Source organism: Topomyia yanbarensis, chromosome 2 (assembly GCF_030247195.1).
Source record: "Topomyia yanbarensis strain Yona2022 chromosome 2, ASM3024719v1, whole genome shotgun sequence".
In the NCBI taxonomy this organism is placed as follows: Eukaryota; Metazoa; Arthropoda; class Insecta; order Diptera; family Culicidae; genus Topomyia; species Topomyia yanbarensis.
In genome coordinates this window covers 121,765,797-121,786,674 of record NC_080671.1, presented here as the reverse complement: position 1 = coordinate 121,786,674, position 20,878 = coordinate 121,765,797, and the positions used below count along the sequence as shown (strand labels likewise).

Sequence of the window (20,878 nt, the reverse complement as noted above, 5' to 3'; positions counted from 1 at the left end):
TTGAACCATCGACGAACAACGTGGACACCTTGATCGATTCACGCTACCGCGCGCACCGTTTGACTACCTTATTTGCAGTAGCAGTTTCAGAGGCGGAACACTTCTCATTCACTCATAATGCAGCCGTAACCATACAGGCAATAATACGTACAATGAGACAGCAACTTGTCCACAGAACACAATAAGTATTTTCTTCACAATCAACCATCGAAGGCTGACGAATGGCGAGGATGCAACTGGATGTTCAGCATTGAAGCAGCACAACCAGTGCCTAAAGGGTACCTATTTGTTGTCTATTAATACTGAGGTCTTCTTGCGGCCGGACCAAGTGGAGAACTCGGTGTGCTCTTACAGCTTGATACAACATTGACAAATCAGTCGATGCTCAAATCACAGCCATAGTTGGAATAGTTAAGCAGCCTTACGTGCATGTGCCTACTGAAGAGGAGGGTGGCTGATTGTTTAAGCGAAAGCTTTTTCTTATCCATTATCCATGGACATAGTAGGCGCGCAGATGAACATCCATTAGCCCAAGTGCCATATGCCAACTTCCAGAGTAGCCGGCTGACACCAAAACCTAGTAGGTATGGTACGTGAATTCATTGCAAATTCAAAATGGCAACGGTTAGCGAATTTTCAGAGGTGTGGCCGCCAGTCGAATAGCAATTCAGCATTCACTTGAAAAATGATAACGACTTATCAAATTGTAAACATTCCACCGCCGATTAACCTCTGGGTCTTTCATTCGTGTTCCGTGCTCTTTTTTTCATATTATTTTCTATCGCAGAAATGGCGGCGCCTCTACCAGCAAACGGTACAGCGGCAAATTTCGACTTCTCCGCATTACTACCGCAACCAACCACAATGTTGTACGCGTGTTCGCTTTCAAAGCGGCATTAGGCCTTCTTTGCCTTTGTTCGGCAGGACCGACCAGCAGCCAGGATGGACTAGGCTAATCTCCTATACCGTATGGACAGCGGTGGCGTGCGGCGCTAAGGTGTAACCCGAGTACTCAATCAATGTAATTACCATATCTTTTATAATCGCACCTCGTTCTGCTTGCGATGAGTGGCGATGAAGGTGGTGGTCCAAATTGGCACGCGGGATATACAGCTTCCAGTAAAGTTCCCTTGCTATACACCAATCCCACCCACTGCTGCTAATCCTAATCGCGGTGCGGTCCATCTGCTGTGCAGTACAGATCAGCATAACCGAAGAGGAAGAACCGTCAGCATGCAATTTTCGCTAGCTAATCATCGTGTTATTCCCGCTACCGGAGCGGCTCACAGGGCGGCCCTAATGCCAGGTTATGGTGCCTCCGCGCGTTCCACGGACAAACGAAGCCGCTGGCTGGCGCGGGTACATTGATGCAGAAGCGATATTTATCAATTTTTTCACGGCACTCTGTGCCACTCGCTGCTGGTGCTGCTGATGGCGGTGACCGCAAGACCGCTTTGTGGGTCTTTCGCTGCTCCACCAGCCAGCCAGTGTTTGTATAACGTTTGCGGAAGCTTACTTCCTATTCCCATGCACACCTACGGTGTGCCGAACGGCTGCAAATTAATTCGCATTAAATAATCGATAATTGTTTACCCTTCCCGACACGGTAATGTGTTGAACAGGTGTCAAAATTTCGTGACAAGTAAATTTATTACTCTTATTGTTTGCGCATCAGTTGTTCGGTTGGAGAGATAGAATTTATTCTGGTACCTGCTAGGACGGCGATATTTTATCGGTTGGTTTATTGTGGTTCCCGGTTTGTGGGAAAAAATCAAAATTAGGCTGTAAAACGTTGGCGAAATTGTGAAGTAGTAGCACAACCACAGCTGCCGATAGTACCGCTAGGCGCCCTGGAAGTAGCCTCCGCAGAAACCATCATCGTTAACCTGCTTCGTGTTACCATCTGCACACACGAAAGTTTTCCATTCCGTTTACGTGCCATTTCCCGACGGTGCAGATACGACTGACCGAAAAATTGCGCCTTGCGGCAACAAACAATTCAACCGACGGGCACTCACTCGCCTATAGGATCTCTGTAGTAGGCCGCCTGGGCCGAAGTGGCAGGGATAATTACCCTTCCGTTTTATTTGATGACTGTGGCAAACAACGGCACATACCGACCAACGGCAGCCGCCGCGGTCGCTCAGCAGCGGGGCCATGCCAACGCAATAATTAATGCCGCTCAAAAGGTCACCTGTCTTGGGTTCATGGTGTGCCGTACGTGTGTGCACACCCCACCAATAGTAGGGCGGCTGAAAAATAGAAACATTAATCTTTCTTTCAGATTTCTCAGCTCATGTGTACCTCACAGAAGGAGATAGACATATAAAGGACCTACTCCGGTCGGCATAAAAATTGCTTATCTCAGCACACCAACCATTGATGATATACTACCGTTTTCTTAATTTGTAATTAACTTATAACAGCGCGATTGCTTTGAATAATTCTAAGTCCGTTGAGCTGCCGCCGACTGAGATCCATGAGGGGGTGAGATTGTAGGAACGCTCCGTCCACTCCTACTAATAATAATACAAATGCGAACACAAACATCCCGCTAAGGAGCTTCGCAAGTCCGCAAAAAAGCTCAACCCGCGATTCGACTTTTGCTATCAACAATTAATCAAATTTGTGCTTAATTATAGCTGTACACACTGACTGTAGCGCTGATCGTACTCACCACTTGTTATCCAGGCTAGCACCGACATCTATTGGCCTCTAGCGAATCACTATTGTTTACTCGTAGCGTTGAACACTCCCCCGACGACACACAAACAAAAAAAAACTCGAAACGATCCGCTACGCGAAGAGAAGTCCCGCCCCTCGCGGTCTCATCAATCACGTTTGTTAACCCGACAAATGATCAAGTGGTTTTGGATGGTGGTTTGAGTGAAAATAGAAATTATCGACTCAAAAGCTGATTAATTTGCCTGCGAGGCAACAACAGCAGCAGCATCATCGGCGGTAGCTCGCCGACAGTTTAACCGTTTTATTGCGACGTTAATTCAAGTTGGGCCTTTTACAACCACCTGACATAACAGAGAGATGACGACTGACCCCAAAACGGCGACGAACAGTTCTCACGATTTGTCAAAACCACAAAACAACAGGTTCCCAGAGCTTTGTCCGCTGGAAGATGCATCCGATGGGCCCCTGTTCAGTTTAGTTAGTCGTTGTTCGATCAAAACTGTCTGATATCTACTGAACAGTTTCAGTTGTTGAAACGGTGGATCGTTAGCACTTACCGAGAAATAAATAATGTTATGTGTCCCGCCGATATTAAGTGGAAACAAACTAATTAAAATTTATTATTCCGTCGATCTCCGACCGAACGATACGCGAAATATGAAAACAGGTGCCAGTGGACCTCCCACTGACGGCGGCGGCAGCAGCCCCAGCCGGGACACGACATGTAAACATATCGTCATCCGATATTACCTAATTATTGAACGAAAATTCCTTGCCGACGGGCTCGAGCTCCAAGTTGTGGCTGTTTGCAAAACCCGAGCCACTACTTACTACTCCCACCACTTCTGGCTGGTGGAAGGTTCTCCGGTCGGCGAAGAACCAACCAACTTGTCAATAAATAAACAACGGGCTACAAACATAAGGGACCCCCATCGCATTCGCGAGCACAGCGGGTTCGAGGTGGGTCCCTAGAGTTAAAAGAACAGACGACATACGGAATACTGCAAAATTGTCGGTTTGGAATAATCTAGTTGAATGACGTATAGGCTCTTGATTCTCGTTCGATGATAAGTAGTAACACTTTCATATTTTTACGTTACGTCACGTTCCAACAAGGATTCAAGTATCGAGAACGATTTTGTTTTGTAATTAATTTAATTTTTCTTCCGTAACGCCTGCATAACGCAATTTTTTGTCAAAACATTTTTTGTGAACTTCAGTCAATTTCATTATTAATTCATTTTTTCTGCGTCTGAGCTAGTTAACATTTTATGAACATCATAATCCAAAGACTACGATCCGACTATACGACGTGTTCTGATTCACAACTCATTACATCGCGATCATGACGTGGTTTTCGTGGTGGTGAGTTGATTCACAAGATCAAAATACTATTCCTCGATTCCTACTTAATTCATAGTATATAGGTCACTATTTACCATTCATGCTCATGCATTATTTCACAAAACCATAAAATAAATTTCCACTTGCATGATGTAATTTTGTGCTTGATCCTAATATTTTCACAGAAACGATTTCACAGAACTTAGAATATTATTCATTGATCCATATACGTTACGCGAACTAGTTCCAGCTGACACTCGTCGCGCGTGGCTGCGACTTTCAACGTTATAGGAGTACAACACAATTTGTTCCGAAGCGCCACCTGGTGGGCAGATAATCCCTAACCAATAGCATCAAAACACGCTCCATAACAAATATTCACCACATATAAATTTGAGCCGTTTGGGAGTCCATAAATTACTTACATACAAACATTGAGTTTTAAATATATAGATAGATTATTCACAATCTATGTTCTCTTCTCGTGAATAAGTTAACGTGTTTAGAAGGTAACCCTTATCTTTTTCGCTTTCATGATCTTATTCATAGCTCAAGAAACCTATCCCAAGTTGTTGGTAAGTTCAAGTGAAGTATTGCATAAAATTCCAAATATTATTCATAGATTTCATTTTACTGTGTGAACTTGTTCATGCTTCATAGTATATTACTCACGTTCGGATATTAATTCTCGTGAAATAGTTCACAAAACAAGGGGGCGGGCATAGCGTAGTTGGTGAATCGATTGCCTTGTACGCAGCTCACCTGGGTTCAAATCCCAACCCCGCACATAGGATTAAAGATTTTTCTTAAGCGTTTTTTCTAACCCGAAGAGGCGAATAACCTTAAGGTTGAAGACTATAATCGAAATAAAAAACATAAGATACCGCTAATCAATTCCAGTTTTATGATCGAGTTCATATAGTATGCATCCTTGCGCATGGTTTCATCAATTGCATATGAACTCCTACTTACGATTCACCGTACGTTCTCATGAAATAGTTCACAATATTACAGAAATGGGCACTTTTCGAGATTTTTCTTGACGCGATAAAGAGGGTCTTGATCTTGTAAAATTAGATTTATAGTACTAGCTATGAAGCACAAAAAATATTTTTTTCAAGTTATTTTGTCACAAGATGGCAACTGAGCACCATTTTCTCATGGGGACATTTATTTTTGGGAAGGGTCCTCGTTGGGAAATCTATCTAACGTAATTTCTGACTCACAGCTTAAAACTAAAGTTCCTAGTAAAGATTGCTTATAACAGTAGCAAGCGACGCATGTAGGATTTTTTCGAAATTTTGAAATGTCATAAAAATCGACACAAAATTGATTATCAAAAATCCTACGAACTCAGTTTTCAGCTTTTTGGCCCGATTTTGTCAGCCTCATATGAAAATTGATAGTTGGTAATTTGATGGGCTCTAGCAGACGAACCAAGTTGAGTTCGAGTAAATCCTTTCTAGAGCGTATTTTACTTATCTTAGAGATCCGAAATATGCAAAAATTATTTTTTTATTTTTTTTTATTTTGCACTGTCAGACCCCTATGAGGCTATATCTAGGGACTAAAGAAGAATCTATTAAGAGATTCGGTTTATTAAAACGAATGGAAAATATTTGTCACGATTTTATGAATGTCCCTGTTTTATCAGCCTAAAATTCACCAATGAGCTGTTAAAAATGTGTTTTCACCGTATCATTTTCATGGCTCTAAAGCGCATTTTCGAGCACTAAAACCATTTTTTTTTCAATTCTGCGGTGGTGTAACCCCTTAAACCACGCACAATATTGGATATACATTTGCACTAATGTTACATTAAAACCTAAATTTAGCATGTACGATGCGATCAAGCTCTATATTCGCGTCGTAAATGCATACAAGCACGATCGAAATGTAGCACTATCGCCAGCTCTATGCACCTATATAAAGCTGACATAACGCATACATGTTTCAAGGGTTTTTTAAAGCATGTATGCTTTACATATTGATTAAATGCTATTAGAGAGCAATTATAAAGCTGATATAATGCTAATTCAATGATGCAGGCTCTTTTGAGAATTATATTCGGGAGATTTCAGGTATCTTTTTTCGAGACCTACTACAAATAATTGTCGTAGGATATTATTCATATCGCGAGAGAACCAAATTTCGGTGAAGTCAAAATATTCGTTACGAAGAAATTCAATTACAGTTCTAAACAGTATTTTGATATTGCTCCTGTTTATTCATCATACCTAATCGGAAAAATAAGGAAGCGTTGCAAAAAAGATTCCGGAAAATGATAGCCAATGGAAGCTTTCTAAAAGCATGAGTAGTGCCGACATCAGGCCTCCAAATTTAACGTTTATACATTGGTGCTACATAATAGCATTAAAAAAGCAGTAAACGGGCTGTCAATATGCACCGTATTATCACAAAATCTTGCTTTTTCTGGCATCATATCAGCATTATATCATGGATTAAGACGGATATACAGCAGTTATTAGGCTACATTATCATGCTTAGTAGTTACATTGGTAGATCATAAAGTTCACGACAATACCCATCGCTATGTATCATAAATGTTCATATTGGAGGTCAAACGTCCTTAAAACAAAATCCTTAATATACATCCAAAAATAGCCATCCAACAAAAAATCATTTTTTTATTGGTATTTTATAAACATTATTTCGTGAAAAATCATAACATTACTCAATTAAAACCAAAATATGACGAAAATATGGCATTTTTCAATAACAAAAATGCGAGCAAATTAATAACCACAATATGCATTGGTGCTTTTATGTAAAAATTACTCAACTCTTTTTATTTGATCTCCAATTCACGATTTTTCAATAAATGATGTTTATAAATTACCAACAAATTTGGTTGAGAATGACTTTTTTTGGGTGTATTAAAGATCGATTACACTGCCGCTATATGCATAACTGTCCTATGTGCTATGGGATTCCCTATACACATGGGACAACTATGCGTAGAGGGGCAGTACACTTGTTTACAAATTTAGGGGTGATTGCGTTGAGTTATGAAAAAATTTGTTTTCCAAGTCAATTTTGGATCGTTGAACACGAAAATCTTATTCATTTTTTTTTCTAGGAATCGTTTTTGAGATTTTTTGAAAAACGCTATTTTGAGTTTTTTTTTGGACTGATTGGTCAATATTTCTGGAATATCAACGTAATCGACTGACCATTCGAAAGGTATTGATGTGTCCATTCCAAAAAATGTACAACATGTTTGGAGTAAAAATCAACAATTTAAAGTAAGCAAGTCAAGAAAGGTAGTTTTTTTTGTAAATTTACTCATGTTTGTTGATTATTCATAAACCAATTCAGAGAAAAATGTGTTGAAATTCTATGTGACAGATAAACTATTCACGTGAAGTTCAAGCCTAAGATCACGAAAATCTGATAAATTTATTAATTATTGAGAAAGTTTGACATCTAATAAGATCATTTATGATGCATATCGATGTATATTGATACAAAATTCATGTTTTATGCAGACTAATGGGTGTTTTCATCTTAGAAATAGTTTTTTGATAATAAGTCAAAAATAGCTTTAAAATGGCCATTTTTGGCACTTTTTGACCATTGTGCTGATTACAAACTAAGTTGGCACAATAAACGTTTAAATAAATAAATAAAACGCAATGTAATAAATAATAAATATAATTTTTTTGATATATTTTATCGAAATAAAACTTTGTCAATTCAATGAAGATGTGAAAATTGCAATATTTTCAAGTAGCTTCTGGTTGGAATTTAATGAAAGAAAGAGCTTAAATTTCTCGTTTTTGCCTATATTTTCTGAAAAAACCGGCAGTGGCATTATCGTACGAAAAACTTTTTCTTTGCCACTCTAGCGCATATATCTATTACGCGAACAATTCTTGATTTATAGTATATTATTCACGAGAACTAGGTTTTGATTTATAGTCTATTACTCACAATCTAAGTGAATAAGTTCCTTAATTTAGAAGATATCCTTAATCATCGCTTTTCAACTTTTTAACAAAAATAATATGTTATTCACTACAACCAGGACTTTTTGATTCTTTTGATGAGGTTCATATATCTAGAAAGAGAGCGAAAATTGCGCTAAATGTCTGTTTTTAGTGTTTCAGATTCTCTTCGTCAGTAACTAACACCAACTTAATCCTAGTTAGATAAGATCAAACCAGCACCAAATTGAGGCTAGTTAGACACTAAAACCCAAAAAGTCACACGTCTTACGTGAACACTGAACAACTGGCTGGTACCGAATGCCATCTCGATAGTAAGCACTCAATTTCTTTTAGTTTTTTTGCAATGGAATTATGTTTACCTACGAAATATTTATTAGAGAAAGAAGCAAGAACAATAAAAATTTGCTTTACAAAAACTTAATCTAGTTAGTCACAGCTGTCGATCGGCGCATCACGTATTTTCTTTACTGTGGCGCGTGCAATCGCCTGCGTAGCCGCCGGCCGCTGAACGGTGTTTGATGGAATAGGGGGTCCTCGTACGCTCATTTCGTGGTGGTGGACTGAAGTGCTGAGCGTCTTGAAAATATTTGTGTTTTGACCCAAACAAATTTCATTCCCTAAAGTAGGAGCCTCAAGCTTTCTAAAATACTTACCTGTCATTTTTTTTCACTTTTATTTATTGCTTTAACCCATTCATGGCCATGTTGTTTGTGGACAACAACATTTTTAAACAGTTATAACTTTTGATTGAGGCAAGATTTGCTCGGCAAAACAAGTAAGGCTAATAAATGTTACTATTGCCTTTCATTTGAGCACTAACAGTTACAAGTATCAGCTTTAGAACTTAAGTTATTGCAATTAGTCTGATTGGATTCCGATCGAGCAGTGCTGCCAGGAACAGTTTACGTTGACAATGGAAAATGTATTTTTCATATATCTTCATTATGGTGCAATATTTTTGAAAACTTATAAAACTTATCAATTTAAACTGTCTTTGGCTACGTTTTCCATGCAATTGAATTGTTGTAAATATTCTTGGAGAATTGTATTGAGCATTGGAAGGTAAAAATTGAGTAGCTGCTAGCACTGCAAGGGAAGCACCTATCTTTATGAAAAAAGATTTTTCGTGTATCTTGATCTCACCGTTTTCAAGGAAAAACAGTTTTGAAACAGTTTTGTGCACTAGGAAAAAGTTGGGCATAAAAGGGTTAATCACGGTTTTACCATTATAGTGATTTTTGTTTTGAGGATGGCAAAAAAGTTAAACACGTTATATCTCCTTTAAAAAACAATCAGCTGTCAAAATTAATGATTTAGAATTGCGGTTCCACGAATACCTACGACAGCTAGAAAGTCTTACGATTTTCTGAGAAATCGAGGGGGTCCGAATTACCCCAACGCTAATAGCTGCGGGCCCGCCTGCTATTCTAAAGTAAATTGGACTTAATTTGAAACGTAAACAAAATATTTGCCATAGTTTTGTGATAATTAAAATGCAAAATATTTATTACCGGATCATGTACGTAGTTTCTAGGGTAAAAGTATTATCTGACCACGAGCATGTCCCCAATAAGTTCGTGTATTTTCTGTTCATGCATCTGCCAAAATGATTTCGATCTGCCAAGAAATTTCTAGTTATGGGCAAAAAAAACAGGATTTACACAGGAGAGTATCTGAAAAACTGTAGTTTAATATGTATGCTGCCCTATGTAAAACCGGAACAAAGGCATTAGAAAACCAATAGCTTGAGCTTGTGCGACCACCCCTGGCTGCTACTCCGTTATCGATCTGGACTAGCTGAAGTTGCACAGGTAATCTGTATAAAATTAGCGAAACATCTTTCAATGTGCAACTCCTAGTAATGCTAAAGTGTTTATTGATCAGTACCGGCGCCGCCCAGACCCGAACGTAGATCGTGGAAGGAAAGGGAAGGAATGTTAGTCCGATACTTAAATTTGCTAGAGGCCGTATATACTACTGCGCACTTCACAATTATAACGGGAGGAGGATATTTGTTATTAAGTATAGAAGTTGGAATCTACTTCTTCATGACCGACGCTAGAGAGGTGACTCCACTATATCGCGACTAGGTATCGATCCATCAACTCATGGACCGGGTGTTACTTCCCTTCCGAAGGAAGACATGACCACAATTTTTTTTTACCTCAGAAAAATTTCCTCGAAAAAGACCTCGAACCCAGACCAACTAGATGAGTGGCGATCACGCTCACCACCGGCGCCGTCAAAGGTATTAGAAAACCAATTGCTTGGCACAACAGAAGGTTAACCAACACGTTGCCTAGTCTATGCAGTATCAGTATTTCGCACTTAAAAATATTTAATGCATCGTAGATCAGTAACATTTTAATGCAGTATTAGATACATGAAAGACATTTAGAATTAGAAATTCAAACCTAACAAATATCTCGACTATCTCACCCACTATCCGCTAGAACTCTAGAAACTCAAGCGAAACCCCATCCAAGAGATGTGAAACCATAGAGCCAACAGACAATAATATAAATTTGCATTTATTTACCCCTTCCTCCAACCTTACAGGCTTTTCAATAACTGCAAAAGCCTTCCTCTGCCTACCTGAAAGACCAAAAACTCACCTTGAGCGGCTTGTACCGCGTATGTGTGCACCGCGGCCAGCACCACAGTCGTATGCACCGGCGGCACGGTACAGCGACGGGGACGACTAAACTCCTTAAAGTGCACTTTATTTGTTTTCCCCCCACATCCAGGGTAGACTAAGTCTGAAGTCGTGCCCCCGCGGCTGCGACTGTCATCTCCCGGCTGCAGGTACCATTGTAGGACACCGCGCACATGCTTGCGGTGTGCTGCCCCGCACTGTTTTCGATGTTAATTTATTGGAAGTTTAGAGGTCTCCACGGTCTGAACACAGGCTGCCGAAGCGTGGCTGCTCGCTGGTTGCCTGGGTAGGTTCTATGAATGGAATTACAATATCTAGATAACCGGGCTAGCAGATGCGAACGGAACGGAGTTCACGGATGTGGAAGGCGAAGCCCTTCGCACAGATGTGACAACCATTTGTTTACGTTTGATTGCTTGGCTTGCGAAGAGCAGCTTTGCCTGACTGCCGTTTAACCGGCACCGATTTTGACAACGCTATATAGCCGCCGTAGCCGTGCACATGCCATATTTGGGCCGATGAGCGCTCGGTTCACTCGCATTCCCAAGACGACATTCGGTAGCAGAGTGGGAATAAATCTTCGCCGCCAAGCAAAGCAAACCGTTCGAAAGATTAATGAGACTCTATTAGATTTATTGGCCTTAATCGTTTTCTCTCGATAATGGTTAATTTTAGACAGCTTTTCTCGCCTTTGTAAGCTGATCCAGACGGACTGGAATGGTCGGACATTGACACCCGTCGCTGGCAGGGCCAGAAAAATGTCTGCAAATATTCGTAGCTTCCCATTTATGATCGGTTCCCTCACAGAAGAGGACCGACGGGGCAATCGTCCATCTCGCCTACGTCCAGATCAAACATTCATTGCGCATATATAAATTAATTAAGTTCTATTAATAATAATGCAATTGCAGTCCATCCGAGACTTTCCGAACGATGTACCGTTTGTCACTTTTCAAATACTAGACTAGACAACACCTCCCTTTACGCCCCCCCCCCCACCCAACTGCCCGCCAAATCGAACCGCCTCTGCTAGCTGACATTTATAATCCACACCACCGCCAGTAGCGCAGATCTTCCTGAACGATGGATGAATCATTGTGTCGCCACCAGCCGGCGGATTCTTCGGTTCAGGCCCAGTGCACTTTTCAAAATTGTTGACAGTTCCTGAGCGTCTTCTGCGCCAAAATTTCGCTAATTTTAGAACAATGTCCTCGTTAAGGACCGCCTTTCACCCTCTCTAGCGAGAGTGCATACACATTCGGAACATGATCCGTTGCCAGCCCACATCACCACCATCACCGCTATCCCGGGTCTATAATTACTTCAATATCAAACTTGGCTATGCATAATTTATTTTGCACCGTCGTCTCCGCCATAAAAACGATTCGCCGGCCACGTCGAGAAGTCATCTAAGGTTCACCGCACCCTGAAAACAACAACCTGAACCTCCTCCGCAGCTAAACACAGCACAGACGAGCCAACAAAAAACACACACAGCAAGGCTGCTGCCGTTGTACCCAAAACCCACCAGAGACATTCATCTCGTTCCTTAAACATTGCGTCCCGTCGATGCACCCCGATACGGGACAGCTGCCTCCCCGTCCGACATCAGCCCCCCGCCGTATTCGTAATAAAACATAATTTGTACCAATGCACCTGTTTTAACTCTTTAATTCTTCTTTCTTCGCTTCACCTCGGAATCTGCCACAACAGCAGCAGCTACTCGTTGGTGCATACCTTTGGTGAATCGAAAATTGCAAGCTGTAAGCCAATCTTCCTTCGAGGGGTACACCCATCAGTTACATTCTCGAGTAAGTTTAAGCGATCAACCCGTCGCCTTAAAAGCGTTCGCATCGTCGAACCCCTTGGCCACACATTTATGCCCCATCAGAATCCACGGCAGCATAAGTACAGAGACAACAGTCAAAAGACGAAAACCCTTGTCATCTTCCTCGGTTTTGTGAGCGGTCCTCCATCCAACCCCAACCTCACCGCTTACCGCAACCACTTTACACAAAATTATTTGTTTATTAGTTCTTTCTTCTCAACTCTTGGGGTTCAGTTCTTGCACTGTATAGTTAGTTGTTGATGTTTTCCACCCATGTGTTTCCTCATCAGCGGACACCAAATCGGATCTGTTCCGACGAACGAGGACGAATGCGTCCCATGAGCTGGCGAAACATTACACCCTCCCCCCTCGCGCGGCTTGGTGGATGCTGCTTCGGTGATGGTGTGTTACATATTTATGTTTTATTCGCCCTGTTGTTGTTGTTGGGTAAACTCGTCTCGTTAGCTTTTTGCTGCTGCCACTGCGAAAGTTACTCCCCACCGTTCTTCGTTATGCGCGGAGGTTGTTGATCAGAACTTCCTCCGTGCAAACAAAACCACACAAAACACAACCTCCGGATTTGATGATAGTTATCATTTCAGCACACACACACACAAAAAAAGCCACAACTCCTCCACCTTCACGGATCGTTGCAGCCAGTTATAAGAACAGCGGTTGTTCTGCTAAAAACCCCGACCCCTTCGGTGCCTCCTCGTCACAGACGCCTCTCTGTAATGACAGCGATGATTTCCCGCGATAGCATTCCGAGTGCCGAGCCGCGAAACCAGCCGCACTAGCGGAGAAGATCCGAGAAAGATGATTGTTATAATTATCTAGCCCCACCAATAAAATATCGGTTGAGTGATCTGCGGCTGGTTATAAGCTGGCTCGATGAACACCTTCAACTTGGTCCATAACTAGCACCGTGTTGCTTGTCTGATCGAAAAAGGTATGACCGTGGTGGCAGAATGAAAGGGAAAAAAATATATATATAAATTAGCTTCCATGTCCTTCCCCTTACGGTGTGACCCTTGTCAGGTGTGAGAAGATACCTCGGCTGCGACCTGGTGGTTGGTCCGGAGAAGCAATGTAAGGCACCTTCGATCCGTACCGTGGCGCACGGGTGACCACGCGACGAAACGTGACCCAAGCGAACAGCGAGCGGCAGGTTGGATCAGAGCTACCTAGAATGATCGCTAGATCGTTTGAGCACGTGTTTTATTCTCCGGCGGTGCATGATTTAAATTAACCTTCGACAATGAAAATAGCGGGGATACTATAGACCGTTTTACATCGTAATTTCTGTTGGAATGATCCTACGCGATATGCTATGAATCATCATTGGTTCTGAATGCTATTTTCGATCTAGTTTTTAGTTGAGACAGGAGATACATGATTGGGCTAATGATACTTTAATCATAACTGTACATTGAAAGTATTATTGGATCCAGTATTTAAAAAAAACTAGAAAGGAAACTTCGTCTTGTTGCTTCAACAGGATTCGTTTACATCGGCTAGAAATGTGTTGCGATTTACCTTATGCTACAACAACTCTTCTACTAGAAGGTGCAGGTCCATCCTAATGTGTTCACGCTGTTTTTAGTATCTGGTCTTTTTTTATCACTGATTATCTATGAAAAGAGTATTGTTCTTTCAAAAAGCATTTTCTTTCATTAAGCATTTTCCTTGATCGATTGAAGGTTATAACTTTGATCTTAATTAGGATACTTGACAGTCAATCTTTTTTTCAAGCTACATTAAGCAACCTGCTTGATAGAGACTTTTGGTCTTCTGAATAGGTTTTAAACATATTTTGTCGATGTACTAACACTTCTTTGAAACCTGTTTAATTTACGTAAACCGTATGCTTTTCGTCTTCTGGATGTTTTCCTTCATATTTCCGTTCGATGTAATCGTCTCTTATCCTTCAAGATATATTTATATAGTAAGCGATTATGTATGCCAAGAGTTCTTTGTTGTTTTTGGAATTCCGCATAGCAGCCATATAGGTCATTCGATTTTTTTACTGCACTTCAACGACGTGAGTTTTTGTTTAGAAACTCAAAAGGTCTGTCACTAAAAGCCTCAAGATATTCCCTAGAATCACGTCAACCGGTAATCTTTGTAAAGTGGTGCTAAGTCAACCGAATGATAGTATACTCTAAGAAATGTTAAATAGTTACGCTCATACGGAAAACACTAATTCGATTCAACTACTGTCTTGCGATTGACACAAATCACTTGCCAAAGATCACGGAATTTTCCTCGATTAGGCAGCATATTTGCTATATTACCGCAAATGCATCACGCTATTCGCAAGTTGAAAATAGTAATGAAACTCGTGAGCTACTAATAGCAATCGATTGACGGTTGATGCGGAAGCTGTATCGTTCTAAGACGATTTCGGCTATTTTAAACGTTCGTCCTCACACAGCAAAAATGTTCCCGTGAATAAAGTGCCATGAATTCTGAACTAATCACGTTTTCACGTTACGAAAACAGGACTATAAACAAAAACCTGTTTTAATCCACCTAGCGGTGCAATTGTGCCTTTCTCATTTCTCTAAACTATGGCACGGAGGCTTTTTATGTTCAACATAATTGTGGAAATGTCCATTACATTCTTAGTACACTTTGCACTTATACACAATGGCCTGCCAGCCACGAACTTGATGAGCTACGTGTCGACGGTGAAACACTTGAAACAAAAAAATATCATACTCCATTAGCCTAATCAGCATTAGATCAATGTTATCTGCTTGCTAACTCATTTTGTCATGCGGGGCTGGGTATGTGAAGAGGGCGAAAGTCCCATGAACGAACGACTCCCCAGCTTAAATTATTATGCTTTGTGATACAGTGGTGGTTTAAAGATGACGGGGTTGAAAGGGAGGGGTATGAGGGCTGGATGGGGTGGTGGTCTGAGGGGTGATTTAAGGAGATTTTTAAAGGAGGGGCGCGAACAGTAGAGGGGGGGGGGTGTAACCCCTCTCCGTAAACCATCAACTACGCCTCTGTTAAAATCCAGAAACCCTAAACGAGTCGAAAAAAAAATTTGGCCGGGATTAGGTTGACGTTTTTCAGAGTGATTGCATAACCTTTCTATATGAGAAAGGCAAAAATGTGCCAAAATCCAAAAAAGTGAATCGTAGTCAAATTTTTTTTTCGAGTTTGCATCAAATCTCGACGTTTCATGCACCTTGAACACATTTAGCATCAAAAATAAAAATTCTATTTTTAATTTTTCCTATAGTTTATATGAGAAATTTCTGTGTGGCCGTACTCTGAAACCCGTAATTCCGGAACCAGAATTCCGATCGATCCAAAATTCAATAGCAGCCGATGGGAAGGTTGCACCTTTCATTTGAGACTAAGTTTGGGCAAATCGGTCCAGCCATCTCTGAGAAAAATGAGTGACATTATTTGACACATACGCACATACATACACACACACACATACACACACACACACATACACACACACATACATACATACACACACACATACAGACTTTTTCCGATCTCGACGAACTGAGTCGAATGGGATATGACACCCGGCCGTCCGGGCCGGGATTAGGTTGACGTTTTTCAGAGTGATTGCATAACCTTTCTATATGAGAAAGGCAAAAATGTGCCAAAATCCAAAAAAGTGAATCGTAGTCAAATTTTTTTTTCGAGTTTGCATCAAATCTCGACGTTTCATGCACCTTGAACACATTTAGCATCAAAAATAAAAATTCTATTTTTAATTTTTCCTATAGTTTATATGAGAAATTTCTGTGTGGCCGTACTCTGAAACCCGTAATTCCGGAACCAGAATTCCGATCGATCCAAAATTCAATAGCAGCCGATGGGAAGGTTGCACCTTTCATTTGAGACTAAGTTTGGGCAAATCGGTCCAGCCATCTCTGAGAAAAATGAGTGACATTATTTGACACATACGCACATACATACACACACACACATACACACACACATACACACACACACATACATACATACACACACACATACAGACTTTTTCCGATCTCGACGAACTGAGTCGAATGGGATATGACACCCGGCCCTCCGGGCCGGGATTAGTTTGACGTTTTTCAGAGTGATTGCATAACCTTTCTATATGAGAAAGGCAAAAATGTGCCAAAATCCAAAAAAGTGAATCGTAGTCAAATTTTTTTTTCGAGTTTGCATCAAATCTCGACGTTTCATGCACCTTGAACACATTTAGCATCAAAAATAAAAATTCTATTTTTAATTTTTCCTATAGTTTATATGAGAAATTTCTGTGTGGCCGTACTCTGAAACCCGTAATTCCGGAACCAGAATTCCGATCGATTCAAAATTCAATAGCAGCCGATGGGAAGGTTGCACCTTTCATTTGAGACTAAGTTTGGGCAAATCGGTCCAGCCATCTCTGAGAAAAATGAGTGACATTATTTGACACATACGCACATACATACACACATACACACACACATACACACACATACATACATACACACACACATACAGACTTTTTCCAATCTCGACGAACTGAGTCGAATGGGACATGATACCCGGCCCTCCGGGCCGGGATTAGGTTGACGTTTTTCAGAGTGATTGCATAACCTTTCTATATGAGAAAGGCAAAAATGTGCCAAAATCCAAAAAAGTGAATCGTAGTCAAATTTTTTTTTCGAGTTTGCATCAAATCTCGACGTTTCATGCACCTTGAACACATTTAGCATCAAAAATAAAAATTCTATTTTTAATTTTTCCTATAGTTTATATGAGAAATTTCTGTGTGGCCGTACTCTGAAACCCGTAATTCCGGAACCAGAATTCCGATCGATCCAAAATTCAATAGCAGCCGATGGGAAGGTTGCACCTTTCATTTGAGACTAAGTTTGGGCAAATCGGTCCAGCCATCTCTGAGAAAAATGAGTGACATTATTTGACACATACGCACATACATACACACACACACACATACACACACACATACATACATACACACACACATACAGACTTTTTCCGATCTCGACGAACTGAGTCGAATGGGATATGACACCCGGCCCTCCGGGCCGGGATTAGGTTGACGTTTTTCAGAGTGATTGCATAACCTTTCTATATGAGAAAGGCAAAAATGTGCCAAAATCCAAAAAAGTGAATCGTAGTCAAATTTTTTTTTCGAGTTTGCATCAAATCTCGACGTTTCATGCACCTTGAACACATTTAGCATCAAAAATAAAAATTCTATTTTTAATTTTTCCTATAGTTTATATGAGAAATTTCTGTGTGGCCGTACTCTGAAACCCGTAATTCCGGAACCAGAATTCCGATCGATCCAAAATTCAATAGCAGCCGATGGGAAGGTTGCACCTTTCATTTGAGACTAAGTTTGGGCAAATCGGTCCAGCCATCTCTGAGAAAAATGAGTGACATTATTTGACACATACGCACATACATACACACACACACATACACACACACATACACACACACATACATACATACACACACACATACAGACTTTTTCCGATCTCGACGAACTGAGTCGAATGGGATATGACACCCGGCCCTCCGGGCCGGGATTAGGTTGACGTTTTTCAGAGTGATTGCATAACCTTTCTATATGAGAAAGGCAAAAATGTGCCAAAATCCAAAAAAGTGAATCGTAGTCAATTTTTTTTTTTTCGAGTTTGCATCAAATCTCGACGTTTCATGCACCTTGAACACATTTAGCATCAAAAATAAAAATTCTATTTTTAATTTTTCCTATAGTTTATATGAGAAATTTCTGTGTGGCCGTACTCTGAAACCCGTAATTCCGGAACCAGAATTCCGATCGATCCAAAATTCAATAGCAGCCGATGGGAAGGTTGCACCTTTCATTTGAGACTAAGTTTGGGCAAATCGGTCCAGCCATCTCTGAGAAAAATGAGTGACATTATTTGACACATACGCACATACATACACACACACACATACACACACACATACACACACACATACATACATACACACACACATACAGACTTTTTCCGATCTCGACGAACTGAGTCGAATGGGATATGACACCCGGCCCTCCGGGCCGGGATTAGGTTGACGTTTTTCAGAGTGATTGCATAACCTTTCTATATGAGAAAGGCAAAAATGTGCCAAAATCCAAAAAAGTGAATCGTAGTCAAATTTTTTTTTCGAGTTTGCATCAAATCTCGACGTTTCATGCACCTTGAACACATTTAGCATCAAAAATAAAAATTCAGTTTTTAATTTTTCCTATAGTTTATATGAGAAATTTCTGTGTGGCCGCACTCTGAAACCCGTAATTCCGGAACCAGAATTCCGATCGATCCAAAATTCAATAGCAACCGATGGGAAGGTTGCACCTTTCATTTGAGACTAAGTTTGGGCAAATCGGTCTAGCCATATCTGAGAAAAATGAGTGACATTATTTGACACATACGCACATACATACACACACACACATACACACACACATACATACATACACACACACATACAGACTTTTTCCGATCTCGACGAACTGAGTCGAATGGGATATGACACTCGGCCCTCCGGGCCGGGATTAGGTTGACGTTTTTCAGAGTGATTGCATAACCTTTCTATATGAGAAAGGCAAAAATGTGCCAAAATCCAAAAAAGTGAATCGTAGTCAAATTTTTTTTTCGAGTTTGCATCAAATCTCGACGTTTCATGCACCTTGAACACATTTAGCATCAAAAATAAAAATTCTATTTTTAATTTTTCCTATAGTTTATATGAGAAATTTCTGTGGCCGTACTCTGAAACCCGTAATTCCGGAACCAGAATTCCGATCGATCCAAAATTCAATAGCAGCCGATGGGAAGGTTGCACCTTTCATTTGAGACTAAGTTTGGGCAAATCGGTCCAGCCATCTCTGAGAAAAATGAGTGACATTATTTGACACATACGCACATACATACACACACACACATACACACACACATACATACATACACACACACATACAGACTTTTTCCGATCTCGACGAACTGAGTCGAATGGGATATGACACCCGGCCCTCCGGGCCGGGATTAGGTTGACGTTTTTCAGAGTGATTGCATAACCTTTCTATATGAGAAAGGCAAAAATGTGCCAAAATCCAAAAAAGTGAATCGTAGTCAAATTTTTTTTTCGAGTTTGCATCAAATCTCGACGTTTCATGCACCTTGAACACATTTAGCATCAAAAATAAAAATTCTATTTTTAATTTTTCCTATAGTTTATATGAGAAATTTCTGTGTGGCCGTACTCTGAAACCCGTAATTCCGGAACCAGAATTCCGATCGATCCAAAATTCAATAGCAGCCGATGGGAAGGTTGCACCTTTCATTTGAGACTAAGTTTGGGCAAATCGGTCCAGCCATCTCTGAGAAAAATGAGTGACATTATTTGACACATACGCACATACATACACACACACACACATACACACACACATACACACACATACATACATACACACACACATACAGACTTTTTCCGATCTCGACGAACTGAGTCGAATGGGATATGACACCCGGCCCTCCGGGCCGGGATTAGGTTGACGTTTTTCAGAGTGATTGCATAACCTTTCTATATGAGAAAGGCAAAAATGTGCCAAAATCCAAAAAAGTGAATCGTAGTCAAATTTTTTTTTCGAGTTTGCATCAAATCTCGACGTTTCATGCACCTTGAACACATTTAGCATCAAAAATAAAAATTCTATTTTTAATTTTTCCTATAGTTTATATGAGAAATTTCTGTGTGGCCGTACTCTGAAACCCGTAATTCCGGAACCAGAATTCCGATCGATCCAAAATTCAATAGCAGCCGATGGGAAGGTTGCACCTTTCATTTGAGACTAAGTTTGGGCAAATCGGTCCAGCCATCTCTGAGAAAAATGAGTGACATTATTTGACACATACGCACATACATACACACACACATACACACACACACACACACATACATACATACACACACACATACAGACTTTTTCCGATCTCGACGAACTGAGTCGAATGGGATATGACACCCGGCCCTCCGGGCCGGGATTAGGTTGACGTTTTTCAGAGTGATTGCATAACCTTTCTATATGAGAAAGGCAAAAATCATGTATTTTATAATTATGTTTAATTCCCCTTCTGTAACTCCTGCATAACACTTTTATTAGTGGAGTATTTGTTTCTGTTTTGTGAACTTCAGTCACGGTTTCCGCCATGTCATTACCAAATCGATTTTCTTTATGATAGTTCAGGACATCATGTACATTATACATAAACCAAAAGTTGACTCGTGATTTTTTCATAGATTTAGGAACATTATTAAGAAGCACGACGTGAACTGATTCATGGTTTCTTAACACTTAATAATGATCTCGATTTT

The 20,878-nt window shown here is 40.5% G+C and overlaps 1 protein-coding gene across 3 annotated transcripts in view; it reads left to right on the top strand.

Annotated features, from left to right (window-relative positions):
* Window positions 1-20,878, top strand: part of LOC131679808 (chorion transcription factor Cf2) — a 198,168-nt gene that overhangs the window by 127,246 nt on the left and 50,044 nt on the right. The gene's annotated exons all lie outside the window — the stretch shown is intronic.